Here is a 17,308-nt window from a genome sequence, read left to right as displayed (position 1 = left end):
CCATCTGTCCCCATTCCACTGCTGCACGCTGCTGTGTCTTCCGGGTCTCTGCAGTGACAGTTCAGGCAGAGGGTGCGCACTAACCACGTCATCACGCCCTCTGACCTGAAGACACAGCGCAGCGATGGAACGGCGACAGGTGAATATTGCATGGCTCACCCTCCCCGTCCTACTCACCTCATCCTGGCACGTCCCTGCTTCTCCTTCATCCCAGGCCGGCAGCTCCTTCCAGTGCTGAGCGGTCATATGGTACAGCTCATTAAAGTAATGAATATACGCTCCACGCCTATGGGAGTGGAGTCTCGTCCATATTCATTACTTTAATGAGTGGTACCACATGACCGCTGAACAAAGGAAGAGCTGCAGGCGCCGGAGAGATTGCGGTATGCATTTAGTGCTTACGCATACCGCGATCTCCTAGGCTGCGTCAATCTGTGGAGTGCAGACTGTGCAGACGCATCGCGCTTGTGCAGTCTATAAAGATTGATGCTCCCAGCGTTATATTATAGATGTGCTGAGTTCAGGCACAATGTTAAATGAGCATGGTTGACAATATTGCAGTCGTTCACCATTTGTTTCCCGGCCTCTTTACACCAGCTGAGGAAAATTGATGTGCACAAAACGATCACTAGTAGATCAATATGTCCCCATACAGTATCATTTTATCAGCAGCATATCTGCAGTTTTCACCGTGTGATGTGCTGCTGAGAACAATGATTTCTGTTCCGGCACAAACATTACAATCACTCCATGAATAGGCAGCATTTGGCTTGTTTAGATAATGCGCCGTATAGTCATCCACATAGTATAATGCGGAGAGCCTGCTAGGGCCGTTGGATACTCGGTCCGGGTCCGATGGTTCTTAAAGGGGTGGTCACGGCAGCAGTGACCCGTTCCGTGGCCCTGGGCGTCCAATAAAAGGCTATTTGAAATTAAGGGGGAATAAAGTTTATGGGGAGATTGTTCGTGATGCCACCCGTGATGTTTGGGAATGAGTTGGACCGCTGAGGCTGATGGTGATGCAGCAGAGTTGTTACGGCTCTCCATGAGTAGAGTTGGGCCCCAGGCAATTATTGTGTTAAAGTCAATGATGGTGATAGTGAATGTTGTAGTGCAGGGCAGGGGACACAGCAATATATCAGAGGACACAGCAGGGTGCAGTTTCCACACTTTACTCACAGTTCGGATGTTATTCCCCAGCCCGGGTGCTGTGTCCTCCAGGTCAGTGGTCCAACCAACTTTCAGGTAGTTTGGGATGCACTCCACCAGAATCCCATTGTTATGTTCCTTCCCTGGCCGTCTCTCTGCGCTGGCTCTCTCCTGCCCTGCGCCTTCACACACAGTGTCCCAAGTCTGGGGGCCGGTTCTCCCACTGCGACCTGGTCCCTCCATCTGACTACGGTCGGCTTGGATGCGGGCCCCACAGGTGGATTCCTCACTACCTGTGCCCCTGTTATGGAAATTTGGGTTGGATAAATCTATCCCTGTGTGTGCTGCGGCCGTTACCAATAAGACTGAGCATTTTGAGCGCTCAAGAATGAGACTGCACACCATTGTGTCAATAACATTGCATCAATACTGACGATTTATTGTACATACATAGTTTTATAATTGCATATAGAAAGGAGTGGTTAGGGGTGGTTAGTTAATTACCATATTGTCTAGCTCCTCTGTTATTGATTATCTAAATATATATGGACTATTGTGATTAATGCACATATGAATGCTGATTAAGCAACTAAAATGTAGTTCTCTGCATCTAGGACAAAGTTGAGACATCTCATCAGCACTTAATACATCTGGAGTTTTTCCGCTTTTCGGGTGGAAATCACCAGTCTGTCTGGCTTATATCAGTTTATGTCAGCCATTCTAAGCAATTGATTATAGTGTATATAGATATATTTGCGTTTATATGAGTATATATGATTATAGAGGAGTATACATGCAAGTGAGATCTACATGATATAAATATTTCTATCACACCCCTAGGACCCCTTCTTTCTCTTCTTTCTGTCAGGAGCTTCTCTCTATCTTCCTTGTTTTCTCTTTCTGTCCTCTGGTGCTGGAACGAGCTCCTCACTCCTCAAGTCCACTCCACTTCCCCTCACATCTGCTATCCTTCACTCCTTCTCACCAACTCTCCTTTTCAGAACCTTCCTGACTCCTCCCTCTTCTTTCCATGACAACCCCTCTAACTGTCACTCTCTCCACTTTCTCCACCCACACCCCCCTACCTAGCTCCTCCCAGGCCCTGAGAGGTCTGGGGTTGGATGTAAGTGTGTGGGTTCTGGATCCTGCCCCCTCCTTACCTGAGAGCGGAGCACCACACCACCGAATGAGGTGCAGTACCTCTGTGGCGACTGGACATCAAGAGCGCCACATAATGCACACCCCATAATCCACCATATAGTAGAATACACACCCCATAGTGCTAAATATAGTATAATACACACCCATAGTGCTCCACACAGCATAATACACACCCCATAGTCCTCAATATAACATAATGCATAGCTCATAGTACTCTATATAGTATAATACACTTTCCATAGTGCTCCATACTGAATAATGCCCAGCACATAGTCCTCCATACAGTACAATGCACAGCCCATAGTCCTCCATACAATACAATACCACATAGTACTCCATACAGTACAATACACACACCATAGTGCTCTATACTGGACAATACACACGCCATAGTGCTCCATAACAGTACAATACACACAATATAGCGCTCCATACAGTACAATGCACACCATAGTCTTCCATACAGTACCATGCACAGCATTATCCTCCATATAGAACAGTGCAGCCCCACACAGGAATACAGTGCAGCTCCACACAGGAGTACAATGCAGCCCCATAGGGGTGTAATGCAGCCTCATAGGAGTGTAATGCTACCCATTTGGAGTGCAATGCAGCCCTATAGGAGTGTAATGGAGCCCCATAGGAGTGTAATGCAGCCCCACAGGAGTGTAATGCAGCTCAATAGGAGTGTAATGCAGCTCCATAGGAGTGTAATGCAGCCCCATAGGAGTGTAATACAGTCCCATAGGTGTGTAATGCAGCTCTATAGAAGTGTAATGAAGCCCCATAGGAGTGTAATGCAACCCCATAGGAGTGTAATACAGTCCCATAGGTGTGTAATGCAGCTCCATAGAAGTGTAATGCAGCCCCATAAGAGTGTAATGCAGCCCCTTAGAACATAATGCAGCACCATAGAGTATAATGCAGACCTATAGAATGTAATGCAACCCCATAGCATGTAATGCAGCCCCATAGAATATAATGCAGTCCCATAGAATGTAATGCAGACACACAGAATGTAATACAGCCACATAGACTGTAATGCAGCCTGTAGTGCAGTGCGGTTGGTTCAGTGTGACAGACAGTGACCACAGGAAAAGATCACAGCAAACATGTTTAATGTACACACTCACACAGTGTACAGCATACAATATCCTCTGAATTGCAGCCGGGAAACAAAACAGCCTGTGGGAGTCCGGTTGCCAGGGGCAACAGCACCACCGTATAACGCTGCAGGGTGCCAGGACTTTGCTCTGCTGGGTCTGTGTTAACTCACACAGGCTGAACTTCTGCAAAGTTGTCTGCTCCGCAAGTTGCAAACTCCAAACTGACACACCCAATCCTCTGCTGCAGGGGTTTTAACAATCAACTTGTGGCCGTAAGCCACATGGAAAACCCGGTTGGGGAGGAAACGGACCAACCCTGTAGTCCGTTTAAAAAGTAAAAGCCCATGGCAGGTTTTCCTAAATTTGCCCTGGACAAATAGCTTGCCCAAGAATACACTTACTTTTATTCTGCATTGCAATCACAGCTACGCTTGTGACTGCAATGCACTCTCGTGGCATCTATACCCTTCTTAGTGCATCCTGGGGGACACATAGGGACCCTCGCAAAAAACGCCAGTCACTACCTCACAAGCCCCATAGATTGTAATGCAGACCCACAGAATATAATTCAGCTCCATAGGGTATAATGCAGCCCCAAGAATATAATGCAGCCCCATAGAATGCAATCCCATAGAATGCAATGCAACCCCAAAGAATGTAATGCAGTCCCATAGAAAGTAATGCAGTCCTATAGAGTGTAATGCAGCCCAATATAATATAATGCAGCTTCACAGAGTATAATGCAGCCCCATAGAGTATAATACAGCTCATAGAGTATAATGCAGGCCCATAGAATGTAATGCAGCGCCATAAAATGTAATGTAGCCCCATACAGAATAATGCAGCCCCAGAGAATGTAATGCAGCCCAATAAAATGTAATGCAGCCCCAGAGAATGTAACGCAGCCATACAGAGTATAATGCAGCCCCATAGAATGTAATGCAACCCCATAGAGTTTAATGCAGCCCCATATACCGTATTTTGTTGATTATAAGACTCACTTTTTTCCCAAAAATTTGGGGGGCAAAATGGGGGTGCATCTTAAAATGCGTGTATACCTTATTGGCGCTCCGCTGTCGGTGTGCGGTGCTGTTTCTGCGGGTGTCCGATTCTGCTGCTGCTGCTCTGTGTCCGGCGCTACTGCGGGGGGCTCTGCCGACTTTTTGTGAAAGGCCAGAGCCCCTGCAGTACCGTGGTTTCCCGTGCGGTGGACTACAGGAAAATGGCCTCCAGGGGGCGGTGCATGCGCAGATGGAGATCTTGGTACCAAGATCTAGATCTGCGCATGTGTAGCCCCCGATGGCCATTTTCCTAGAGTCCACTGCACAGGAAAACATGGAATTGCGGGGGGTTCTGGCCTTTCCCAAAATGTCAACAGAGCCCCCTGCTGCAGCACCGGACACAGCGCAGCAGCACTGGACACAGCGCAGCAGCTCTCTCTTCCATCACTGCTTTCAACTGTATTGGCATCTATGTTGCTGATACAGTTAAATGCGTGATGCGAGGGTGGTATCGGGCCCCCTGACTCACGGGCCCCATGGCGCCTGTGTCGTGTGCCGCTATTAGCATACAGTTTATTGCCTCCTCAGCCACATTCATCAGACCCAACTTCCCAATACAGTTGAATCACTTTGAACTGTATCGACATCAGCATGTGTATATATACGGTATAAATATGTACACTTGCAGAGATCGGGATGTCGTCACGGACAGGAGGCAGAACAAGAGTTAAATTTATTAACAGATGATTGCTCCACACAGGGAAGAAATGGATATGGGAGGCAAGGGATATAATGATATGGGCACTGGAGAGGAGAACAGGGTAAACAGGTGTTATGCAAATGTCCAAAAAGGGGAAAAGGAAGAGTACAACTTATCAGTCTGTCAGCTTCTTGATTGCAGCATCTCGGGTTCTAACGATGGCACCGACAACAGTGGCACGTCATGTCTTGAGGTGAACCTGGATAGACAGATGTCCGGCTCCTCAATGCAGATAGAGAGTCTTTGCCACACTAGGCGGGTTCCTGTACCCGTGGTTTCCTAGTACTGGTCTCAGTTCTCCATACAATAGCACCGGAGGTGATTTTGCTCCGCAGTGCAGGTGGGGTATAAGTTGGTACATCCTGGCTCAGTCACCGGTACAAGCCTAGGTCGCACGCACGTGGAAGTCACTGGTCTCTCATGTGAGTAACCTCCCGGCACGGGGGACGTCAGGGAAGTCGCTGTCTGATGTCAGCAAGCAGTAGCCCACTAGGTGGGTCTAAACTCACATGGGGCTCTGCTATCAAGGCCTGCACCTCATCCTGCTGTGCACTCTGTCTTCCTGCCAGAAGTCCCCTCTTTCTTCCGCGTGTAATGTGGTCCTTTTTTTTTTCATACTCTTTATACATTCAGGAGGCCATAATGGCACAACGTAAATAAAATATGTAGATTAGGACTGCCCCATTATGAGAATGCCGTGAAGTGGCGGGGTAGCTCAAAGAATTGATCAATTGTTTGCTAAATGTCTCATTTTTTAAATACAGTTAGAATTTATGTGCAATTGCACTTCAGTTATTGCGTTCTTACCATATGCAGTGCTGGCTTCTTCCCTTTTTTTTTCTTTCTTCCGCGTGCAGCCCTTTTTATCTCCGCCCCACCCCTGCTGGTTAGTGTAAAGCTCTCCCCCATGCAATATTGGCCACACTCCCGAAAGTTCCGCACCCAGTGCAAGAAAGGTACCCCTGGTCTGAATCATCCTCTTACAAATGTATATATATATATATTGTGAGGCAGTGGCTTGTGTCACAGGTAGGGGTCGCTGTGTGTTCTCCCCAGGTTGTGCATGGAGACGGATGAAGTCCATAGGAGTGCATGGCAGTCATGGATTTCCGGACTGTTTTGTTTGTTAAAAACCCTGCGGTAAGGGGTATGGGTATATCAGTCAGGTGCAATGTCAGTGTCAGTCTAGTGTGTGCTGTTGTGCAGAGCAGAGGCCTGCAGAGCGCTGGCTATGTGTGGCAGCACAGGCCAGCGGAGCCAGCAGCTATGGCAGCTGAATAGCCTGGCACCCGCAGCGTACACAGTGATGCAAGTCATCCATGATAACTGGTCTAGGATGTGGACAGTCCTTTTCCCAGACGTGCCGGAGGTGGATGTCCTGTGCCTGAAAGAGTCGGATGTGGACAGTCCTGTGCCCAGAGGTGAACCGGAGGTGGATGTCCTGTGTCCGAAAGAGGACTGGCATGTGTAACGATTGCAAACAGGTGGATATGGTGCCTGGCTGATATCTGGAGGATATTCTGGGCTGTGTATGGCTGTGTGAGTAAAGAGTCTATGATACAGCAGTGCAGGACACCCACGGGAACTAGTCAGAGGAGGATTGGCATGTATAGTGTCTGCAACATGTGAAGCTGAGTTTAGAGACTGTAATATGGCGTGTGGTTGCCCCACGGATACTGGACAAGGAGAGGTCCGGCGTGTATAGGGACTGCAATCTCAAAGCCATATGATGTGTGGTGCTATGAAACCGGCACTGAGACGAGCTGAAACTGTGTGTATTGAACTTTAATGATGTGTACTATGAAATGCTATGCACCTTTATGTGTGAAGTAAGACATTAAAGAGACTTTTGTGTTGAACTTTGTGGGTCACTGCCTCTCCACTGCGTACGGTGCTACCGCAGCATTACATATGGTGGAGAATGCAGGCAGTGTGAAGTGATTCATTCAAAAAAGATTACCGCACACTCAAGACTGGTAAGATGCAAAAGGTGTATGCCAATTTTATTGAAGAAAACAAAACAAAAAAGAAGTGGTTGCCACATTCATATTCATTTGAAATAGACAAAAACCCGACGTTTCGACCCTCCCAGGTCTTACTCATGGGGTTACTCAAGTCCTTTGACATAGATGCATAATAGACCCCCCAGGACATCGCAGCAAGGCGTGGGATGCGCCGCTAATCCTCCCAGGGACCCTTTTCAGGTTGTGCCTTAACAAGGGATCGGTCGTACACCCCCTACCACTGCCACTATTATGCATCTATGTCAAAGGACTTGAGTAACCCCATGAGTAAGACCCGGGAGGGACGAAACGTCGGGTTTTTGTCTATTTCAAATGAATATGAATGTGGCAACCACTTCTTTTTTGTTTTGTTTTCTTCAATATAATTGGCATACACCTTTTGCATCTTACCAGTCTTGAGTGTGCGGTAATCTTTTTTGAATGATTGACTTGACCTTACGGTCAGTTTACCAGCACCTCCTTGTCCCTGACCTGAGTGCACACCATTTTCCTTGTCTGGGCAGTGTGAAGTGAGGCATACCCCAATGTATGCTGCATTTCATTGTGCAAATCTGCTGGAAAATATTTTCAGGACAGCTTGCTGTGACTCGGCATGGCCACGAAGATTGAAGGCTTGTGTGGCAGCAGCAGCGGCTTGTGATCAGCATCCGGAGATGCTGGCAGTTTGTGGCTGCAGCAGGAGCTGTGGTAGGGACAGCAGGAGCTGGAGAAGTGTTGTGAGAGGACATTGGTCCAGATTGTGCAGACTCTTAATGGGCTAGAGCAAGCCCAGAGACATATTGGTGTACTCTGTGAACTGGGGCCTGAGAGTACCGTGGGGAGTCCACGGGGTGTGCCCCAGGGAAGGGGTGGTGTCCCTAAAGAGGGTGGTGTCTCAAAAAGGGAGCGGTGAACCAAACAGGGGTGGATGCCCAAAAGGGGGCAGAGTTCCAAAAGGGGGCGGTATCCCAAAGGGAGTAGTTGCCCAAAAGGGGGTGGAGTCCCAAAAGGGCCTAACAAAGGTGTGATGCTGAGTGAGGCCCAAAACCGACTGAGACGGTCCTCTTGACTCGTAGGGCAAGGTGACATGGGTACCTGGTCTCAGGACCCCTGGCTTATGTCAAGTGTTCAACCCCATATGTTTGAACAGACGGCGAGGGTATGTGGTACAGTGACCCATGTTACAGCCAGGGGGCGCTGTATGTGCTCCTCAGGATACGCATGGAGGCATATATGTAATGGTGATAATGAAACTGTGTCTGGCATGATTGTACATGGCCTGTATGTGTCGCAGAGGAAGTCTGCACTGTAAGCCTGAAGTAATGTTGTTCTGGGAACTGTAGTCCCACAAGTATTTGTAGTTGTAAAGGGAGGCATGCAGGGTTGGTCGGAGAGCTGGGCGGATCTGGCCAACCACACACACCTCCCATCCAGGGGAGGGGTTATAGGTACATAATGTGACCATGGTGTGGTCACATGGTTCAGAGTGTTTGGACCTGAATGGTCTGTGTTGTAGGTCCTGAAAGAGGTCAGGTCAGTGTTGGCGAGTGGAGACTTCCTGAAGAGCACGTGGAGAGACCGTGGACCTACAGAGCCTGGGACAGAGTCAGTGTGAGGAGCGCAGCTCCAGGAAGGTAACCCCAGACAAGGGGGGTTGTAATACATGCAGAGAAAGTTTCTCTGCTACATGAACAGACTGATAGTCATGTCATGTTTGGGGATGTAATGAAATGAACTTCACGTTATCTGGTTTATGCAGAGTTAATGAACCAAATAGACTGATTTATGTGAGAAAACCGCTGTGTGCTTTGATCCTGTGCCAATCACACTCAGTAAGCACTATATATATGTATACACTGCTCAAAGAAATAAAGGAAACACTTAAACAGCACAATGTAACTCCAAGTCAGTCACACTTCTAGCTGAATGTAAATAGCAGGTAGATTTTGGAAGTCAAGGGTTCACATTAGCGATGGAGGTATAGGGGCGTATGAGAAGACATCTCTTGAACTCTTCAGATCTTTGCAATAACAATATAATCTGAGTAATCCAACAATAAACTTGTGATCCTTAAAGGAATAGGCAATAATAACAAATACATCTGCATTCCAAAAAGTTGTAGGTAAAAAAAAAATCATCCTCTTACACATATACCCACAGCAATTCAATAGATATTTTTAAATTTGATTGAAAACCAAAAAATATGATTATATAAATTCTTTAGTGAACATTTTCAATGTACTCTGAATATACCTTTAGATTTTGGAGGTAACCTGCAGTATATCACAAAAATGAGAACACTCCTCATATTTTTGGAAATATTTTATTATATCTATTCATGGGACAACACTGAAGATATGATACTTTGATGAAATGTAAAGTAGTCAGTATACAGCTCGTATAACGGTGAAAATATGTTGTGCCCTCTAAATAACTCAACACAGCCATTAATGTCTAAACTGTTGGCAACAAAAGTGTGTACACCCCTAAGTGAAAATGGCCAAATTGTGTCCAATTAGCCATTTTGCCTCCTCGGTGTCATGTGACCCATTAGTGTTACAAGGTCTCTCGCGTTATTGAGGAGCAAGTAGGTTAAATTTGATGTTATCACTCTCACATTCTCTCATACTGGTCACTGGAAGTTCAACAGGGCACCTCATGGCAAAGAACTCTCTGATGATCTTAAAAAAGGAATTGTTGCTCTCCATACAGATGGCCTATGCTCTAAGAAGATTGCAAACACCCTGAAACTGAGCTACAGTACGGTGGCCAAGACCATACAGTGGTTTAACAAGACAGGTTCCACTCAGAACTGGACTTGTCATGGTTAACCAAAGAAGTTGAGTGCATCTGCTCAGCGTCATATACAGAGGTTGTCTTTTGAAAATGAGTGCTGCCAGCATTGCTGCAGAGTTTAAATCTGTGGGGGATCAGCCTGTTAATGCTGCATCAACTTGGACTGTACAGCTGTCGTCGCAGAAAGAAGTCTCTTCTAAAGATGATGTACAAGAAAACCCTCAAACACTTTTCTAAAGACAAGCAAAGGATATGGATTACTGGAACCATGTCCTGTGGTCTGATAAGACCAAGATAAACTTATTTGGCTTAGATGGTGTCAAGCATGTGTAGCAGCAATCAGGTGAGGAGTACACAGACAAGTGTGTCTTGCCTACAGTCAAGCATGGTGGTGGGAGTATCATGATGTGGGGCTGAATAAGTTCTGCCGGCTGTGGGAAGTTGAAGTTCATACAGGAAGCCATGAATTCCAACATGTACTGTGTCATACTAAAGCAAATCAGGAAAACTGTGCCACAGGGCAGTATTCCAACATTATATGACCCAAAGCACACCTCCAAAATGACTATTGCCTTGCTAAAGAAACTAAGGGTAAAGGTGCTGGACTGGCCAAGCATGCTTCCAGAACTAAATCTTATTGAATATCTGTGGGGCATCCTTAAATGGAAGATGGAGGATTGCAAAGTCTCTAACATCCACCAGCTCCATGATGTCATCATGGAGGAGTGGAAGAGGATTCTAGTGGCAACCTGTGAACCTCTAGTGATCTAATTGCCCAAGAGAGTTAAGACAGTGCTTGAAATTTTGTGGTGTCCACACAAAATATTGACACTTTGGACTCAATTTGGCCATTTTCACTTAGAGGTTTACTCACTTTTGTTGCCAGCGGTATAGACATTAATGGCTGTGTGTTGAGTTACACTGACTACTTTACATTACATTACTTTACATTTACTTAACATTGTGTCATTTCTTCAGTGTTGTCCCATGAAAAGATATAATAAAACATTCACAAAAATGTAAGAGGTGTACTCACTTTTGTGATATACTGTATATAATCTCACTTTACATAGAAACTAAGATATCAGCTTTTCTTATTTTGTCTCTGCATCCTTTGCAGCATTGAGGATCAAGTCTCCCATACCAGAACAGGTGTAAGGCAAACGTCAGACCAACAGCAGCCAACTTTTCACTCCCGACTCATATTACTGTCTACGCATTAGCATATGCAACACTAAAGGCATCCTGGCTTACTCCAAGGTATTTGCTGCTTGTCAGTTCAGGCTGGAATGTACAAGTAACATACTAGACTCTGCAGAATGGTGTAATACTTTTAAAAGAAATGCTACACAGAAATTTACACACGGCACAGCTACTGGGGGTTTAACGTTTCATGTCCATTACGTCACACTCTATGCTATTAACACACATTTTGCACTTACAGACCTTGCATGCCAAAAGTGCCCAGCGGCAGTTGTCTTTCGCCCACATCCCTAATTTAAGGTATCTTCAGCTATTGCGTACACATTCACATTTCAACTTTACCTACCAACAGCTCCCGTATAATACTACGGTGTATGTTATCACGCAAGGTATATATGTCACTAAAGTGCGGTGCTTCCGCAGCAAGTACAGACTCTGTTGTTTTCTACCCACGTTTTATCCACTATGACATTACAACTCTTAATTGGCTCCTAATTTCTATTATAGTAGGCATTATCTGCATATTGACCTCTTCTTGGAATTTTATTCTATACAAGTTCAGCACATTAAGGTACGTTATACTTATACTACTCACCTCTTCGGCATGAGTCTCACATCCTTTATCGTATTGATTATACATCCACCTTAATTATGCGAGGATATTATGATAGGTTGATACTTTTCTGCTTTTCTATCTTGACACGTTTATGATTAATTGACCTTATATTTTGATCATGCACAGTATATACTTTATTTGCAACCACATTTTTGTTTTTGTCTCGTTTTGGTTTATTTCTGTAACCTTATATTGACTTTGTTCATCTATTGTTGTAGTGACTAGTGTTGAGCATTCCGATACCGCAAGTATCAGGTATCGGCCGATACTTGCGGTATCGGAATTCCGATACCGAGATCCGATACTTTTGTGATATCGGGTATCGGTATCGGATCAATAGGGATGTGTAAAATAAAGAATTAAAATAAAAAATATTGATATGCTCACCTCTCCGGCGGCCCCTGGACATCACGCTGCTAACCGGGAGGCTTCTTTGTTTAAAATGCGCGCCTTTAGGACCTGCGAATGACGTCCTGGCTTCTGATTGGTCGCGTGCCGCCCATGTGACCGGCACGCGACCAATCAAACGCTGTGACGTCATTCGCAGGTCCTCAATTCCTAGAATTAGGAGTTTAGTGAATGAGAATGACGTCGCGGCTTCTGATTGGTCGCGTGCCGCCCATGTTACCGGCACGCGACCAATCAGAAGCCGCGACGTCATTCTCATTCACAAAAACTCCTAATTCTAGGAATTGAGGACCTGCGAATGACGTCACGGCTTCTGATTGGTCGCGTGCCGGTCACATGGGCGGCACGCGACCAATCAAAAGCCGGGACGTCATTCGCAGGTCCTAAAGGCGCGCATTTTAAACAAAGAAGCCTCCCGGTTACCAGCGTGATGTCCAGGGGCCGCCGGAGAGGTGAGCATATCAATATTTTTTATTTTAATTCTTTATTTTACACATCCCTATGGATCCCAGGGGGCCTGAAGGAGAGTTTCCTCTCCTTCAGACCCTGGGAACCATGAGAATACCTTCCGATACTTGATGTCCCATTGACTTGTATTGGTATCGGATATCGGTATCGGCGATATCCGATATTTTTCGGGTATCGGCCGATACTATCCGATACCGATACTTTCAAGTATCGGACGGTATCGCTCAACACTAGTAGTGACTGATGAAGGTCCAAAAGGACCGAAACGTTTCGTTCATGTGCTACAATAAATTAATTCTCTTGCATTTAAGTTGAGTGCTAGATTTACTTCTACTAGCATAATTCATCTAGGTCATAGTACGGTAATATTACCTTTTCCAATGACACCATCAGCTTAACCAAAAGAGGATTCATTTTTGGATTGTTTTTTCTTTTTTTTAAATTCCAAAAAATATGAAGTCTGTATGTTGTATGATTAAATGGGCTGTCGGTTACTACAAGGTTATTATTTATTATTATTATTATACATTTTTATAGCGCCATTTATTCCATGGCGCTTTACATGTGAATACGAGGCAAATATAGACAAATACATTAAACATGAGCAGATAACAGGCACACGGGTACATAAGGAGGGAGGACCCTGCCCGCGAGGGCTCACAGTCTGCAGGGGATGGGTGATGAAACACTAGGAGAGGGTAGGGCAGGTTGCGCGGCGGTTCAGTAACTTCAGGATCACTGCAGGCTGTAGGCTTGTCGGAAGAGATGAGTCTTCAGGTTCTTTTTGAAGGTTTCTATGGTAGGCGAGAGTCTGATGTGTTGGGGTAGAGAGTTCCAGAGTATGGGGCAAGCACGGGAGAAGTCTTGGATGCGGTTGTGGGAAGAAGAGATGAGAGGGGAGTAGAGAAGGAGGTCTTGAGAGGATCGGAGGTTGCGTGTAGGTAGGTACCGGGAGACCATATCACAGATGCATGGAGGAGAAAGGTTGTGGATGGCTTTGTATGTCATTGTGAGGGTTTTGAACTGGAGTCTCTGGGCGATAGGAAGCCAGTGAAGGGCTTGACATAGGGGAGAGGCTGGGGAATAGCGGGGAGACAGGTAGATTAGTCGGGCAGCAGAGTGTAGGATGGATTGGAGCAGTGCCAGAGTGCTAGAGGGGAGTCCAGAGAGTAGGAGGTTGCAGTAGTCAAGGCGGGAGATGATAAGGGCATGCACTAGCGTTTTTGCGGTGTTGCGGTCAAGGAAAGCACAGATCCGGGAAATATTTTTGAGTTTGAGACGGCAGGAGGAGGCAAGGGCTTGGATATGTGGCTTGAAAGAGAGGGCAGAGTCGAGGATCACCCCGAGGCACCGGGCGTGTGGGACTGGGGAAAGTGAGCGCCATTGACATTGATGGATAGGTCTGGTGGAGGGGTAGAGTGAAATGGGGGAAAGATGATGAATTCTGTTTTGTCCATGTTCAGTTGTAGAAAGCGAGCAGAAAAGAAGGCTGAAATAGAAGACAGACAGTGCGGGATTTTGGTAAGCAAGGAGGTGAGGTCAGGTCCGGATAGGTAGATCTGCGTGTCATCAGCGTAGAGATGGTACTGCATACCGTGGGATTCTATGAGCTGTCCCAAGCCAAAAGTGTAGATGGAGAAGAGTAGGGGTCCTAGAACAGAGCCTTGAGGAACACCGACTGACAAGGGGCGAAGTGAGGAGGTGGTGTGGGGGAGGGAGACACTGAATGTTCGGTCTGTCAGATATGACGAGATCCAGGAAAGGGCCAAGTCTGTGATGCCAAGAGATACCATCCATTTCAAGGGGAAGGGCACTTTGATATTACCAAGGCTTTGTTTGCTCTAAAGAAAATGAAAGGGGTTGGATACAGTACGAGGTGACCTCAGACTATTAAACACATAATTTCATAGCAATTGGAGCACCCACTATTTGCAACAAACCAATTTTTCATTAATTCACCGAATGCGGCCAATTAGAATTTCAAAAGATTTGATCATTTTAAGGAATTGTAGTTTCAGTAAATAAACATTATTATTTTTAGAATGAAAAGTTAAGCTTATGAAAAATTAATAATTGGATTTAAGTTTACTGCCAAGCTGTGATCAAACTGTGTTAGGTTTTGTTTTTGGCACAAATATTGTAAAATCAACACTGTTTTAGTCAGTTTGGATAAATGAGGCCCAAAATTTCTATGAGAATATTGCAGTATACAAAAATCAGAAAAAAGCAAATGAGTCAATAAAGTCTATTTATATATTAGAAATTTTTTTACAACTTATGATATAAAAGAAACATTTACAAAATTACTTTGCATTAAAAATGTTTAACCAAACTCGCTTACGCTCTATCATCCCAGACGACAATCCTATGTGCTGGAGATGCTGTGCTGAAGACGGGGACTTTCTACATATTTTTTGTATGCAAATTGCCTCTTCAGAGAAATAGAGGACTTGAACTATATAGTGCCACCTGTTGGAAGTACAGATCCTACAAGTCACAATTAACCCTTTAACGAGTCGTGCAATATGACTTAGGATAAAAGCCAAATCAGTATCTCAATTCGCAGACATGGTGTTTTGGGCTTTTGGCCCTCATCAGTGTGAAGCATGAGAACTGATTTGGCTAGGTGAGAGGCTCTGGACTGGGGTCTAAGGGATATCGTTTCTCCTTGTGGAGAGTGACATACCAGCTCTGGCTTGTCAAGGTAAGGAAGCTTGTTCGCCGGGCAATGCTCCTCTGGGAAATTTAATCATTGCATGGCGAATAAGCATCCTTACCTTGACAAGCCAGAGCTGGTATGTCACTCTCCATAAGGAGAAACCTTACCTCTTAGACTACATATTTTTTGGTCATACAGACTTCTTACTCATTTTTGGTTAAAAGTGCAACAAGCTATAAATAAGATCACTGATCTTACATTTAATTTAAATCCAGCACTTGTCCTTCTCCATTCCCATAAATTATATAGACACTATGCTAAGATTTTTAGTCAACCTCTCTCTGGTTCTAACAAAGGAATGAAGTTATGCTAATGGAGGAACTCTTCCCCTCATTCAACAACTCTTATGAGAGATTATATAAGACCTAGTTCCATTGGATGGAGTTTAAATCCTCTGTGGAATATTAGACCCTCACGGTGGGGGGGAAATGAAGTTAGCCATTACAGAGACTCACATCTTCCTCTCCCCCCAGTCTTTCAGATGTCCTCCTACCGCTCTCCCCATATTTATTTTTCTTTCTCACGTTTCTTCTCAACCTTCCATTCTCTTCTTTTCATAACCTTTTTCTTCCTCAAATTTCCTTGGTGTTAAATCTTACTTACTGCTAAATGTTGAGGGATCTCTTTACCTGGTTTCTTTATATACAACTGTGTCTATAGACATAGAGTGCCACTAAGATTTCAATGTAACCGTAACTTATCCATGACGACTGTTCCATTTTTTTGTTTTTGTGTTTTCTATGCGTTTTTAATTGCATTAAAAAATAGATTTAGAAATTTATTAAAAAACAATGCTTAACCGGTTTGCTTTTCCAGCGTGTATGCATTGTAATACATTGCAAGTTGCAAAATCTTCTGACTTTTTGTAAACAACTGGTTGATTGAGCGTACATGTTAATTTTACTTAACAGAGATGGGAAACGAGCCATTGGCAGATGCTTGTAACAGACACTGACAGCGGCTTATCTGCAGCGCAACCAAGGATTAGGCAGGCTGAAATCCAACCTATTTTATTTATATTTTCCTTTATACAATTCAAATTATGGACCCATAACATCTGCTGTGCTTGGCCACTTTATGCTTGTTTGCACCAGAAAATCGTTACACATGACTATAAATCACATCATGTTTTAGAGAAAGAAAACAACCTACTACTCACTATGCTGCATATCATTGCACAATGTCCAATTGTTTTGTTCATTTAGGTTTTATTGGAATTTTATGTGACATACCAACACAAAGCGGCAAGTATTTGTGAAGTGTTAAGGAAATTAAATATGGTTTTCTAAATATTTAAAAAATGTAAATCTGAAAATTGTGACATGCATTTGTATTCAGCCCCCTGTAATCTGATACCTTATAGGACCACCTTTTGCTTCAAGTCTTTTGGGGTATGACTCTACCAGCTTTGCAGATCGAGAGGCTGAAATTTGTAGACATTCTTCTTTGATAACTAGCTCTAACTCAGTAAGATTGGATAGAGTCCTGTCTGTGAACTGCAATTTTATGGTCACAGATTCTCAGTGGAGTTTAGGTCTTGACTGTGGCTTGGACATTCAAACACATGAATATGCTTTGATATAAACCATTGCAATGTAGCTCTGGCAGTATATTTAGGGTCGTTGTCTTACTAGAAGGCACCCCAGTCTTAAGTCTTTTAAAGCCTCTAACAGGTCCTACAGGATTGCTCTGTATTTAGCGCCATCCATCTTTCCATCAACACTGACCAACTTCTCTTTCCCTGCTGAAGAAAATCATCCCCTTTGTATGATGCCTGCAATAAAATTGCTGTGACCAAATCAGAGGAGCTGTAATCAGCTCCTTGCCCCGCCGAGAACTCCAGCAGATAGCAAGCCACTTCTAGCCTGTGGCTTGTTGGAGACAACGCATGCAGGGGACATTGAATGGTTCAATGTTG

General features: G+C 44.7%; 1 protein-coding gene and 1 long non-coding RNA gene across 3 annotated transcripts in view; one reads left to right on the top strand and one right to left on the bottom strand.

Annotated features, from left to right (window-relative positions):
* SLC22A3 (solute carrier family 22 member 3) overlaps positions 1–17,308 on the bottom strand; it is a 392,110-nt gene that overhangs the window by 275,128 nt on the left and 99,674 nt on the right. The window lies entirely within an intron of this gene.
* Positions 8,736–11,753, top strand: LOC138681729 (uncharacterized). Its single transcript, XR_011321973.1, has 3 exons — positions 8,736–8,814; positions 11,097–11,236; positions 11,687–11,753. It is a non-coding gene; the product is annotated as an uncharacterized lncRNA (long non-coding RNA).

This window comes from Ranitomeya imitator, chromosome 5 (genome assembly GCF_032444005.1).
Source record: "Ranitomeya imitator isolate aRanImi1 chromosome 5, aRanImi1.pri, whole genome shotgun sequence".
Lineage (NCBI taxonomy): Eukaryota > Metazoa > Chordata > Amphibia > Anura > Dendrobatidae > Ranitomeya > Ranitomeya imitator.
The sequence above is the reverse complement of the archived record's forward strand: the minus strand, read 5'-3'. Positions and strand labels throughout refer to the sequence as shown.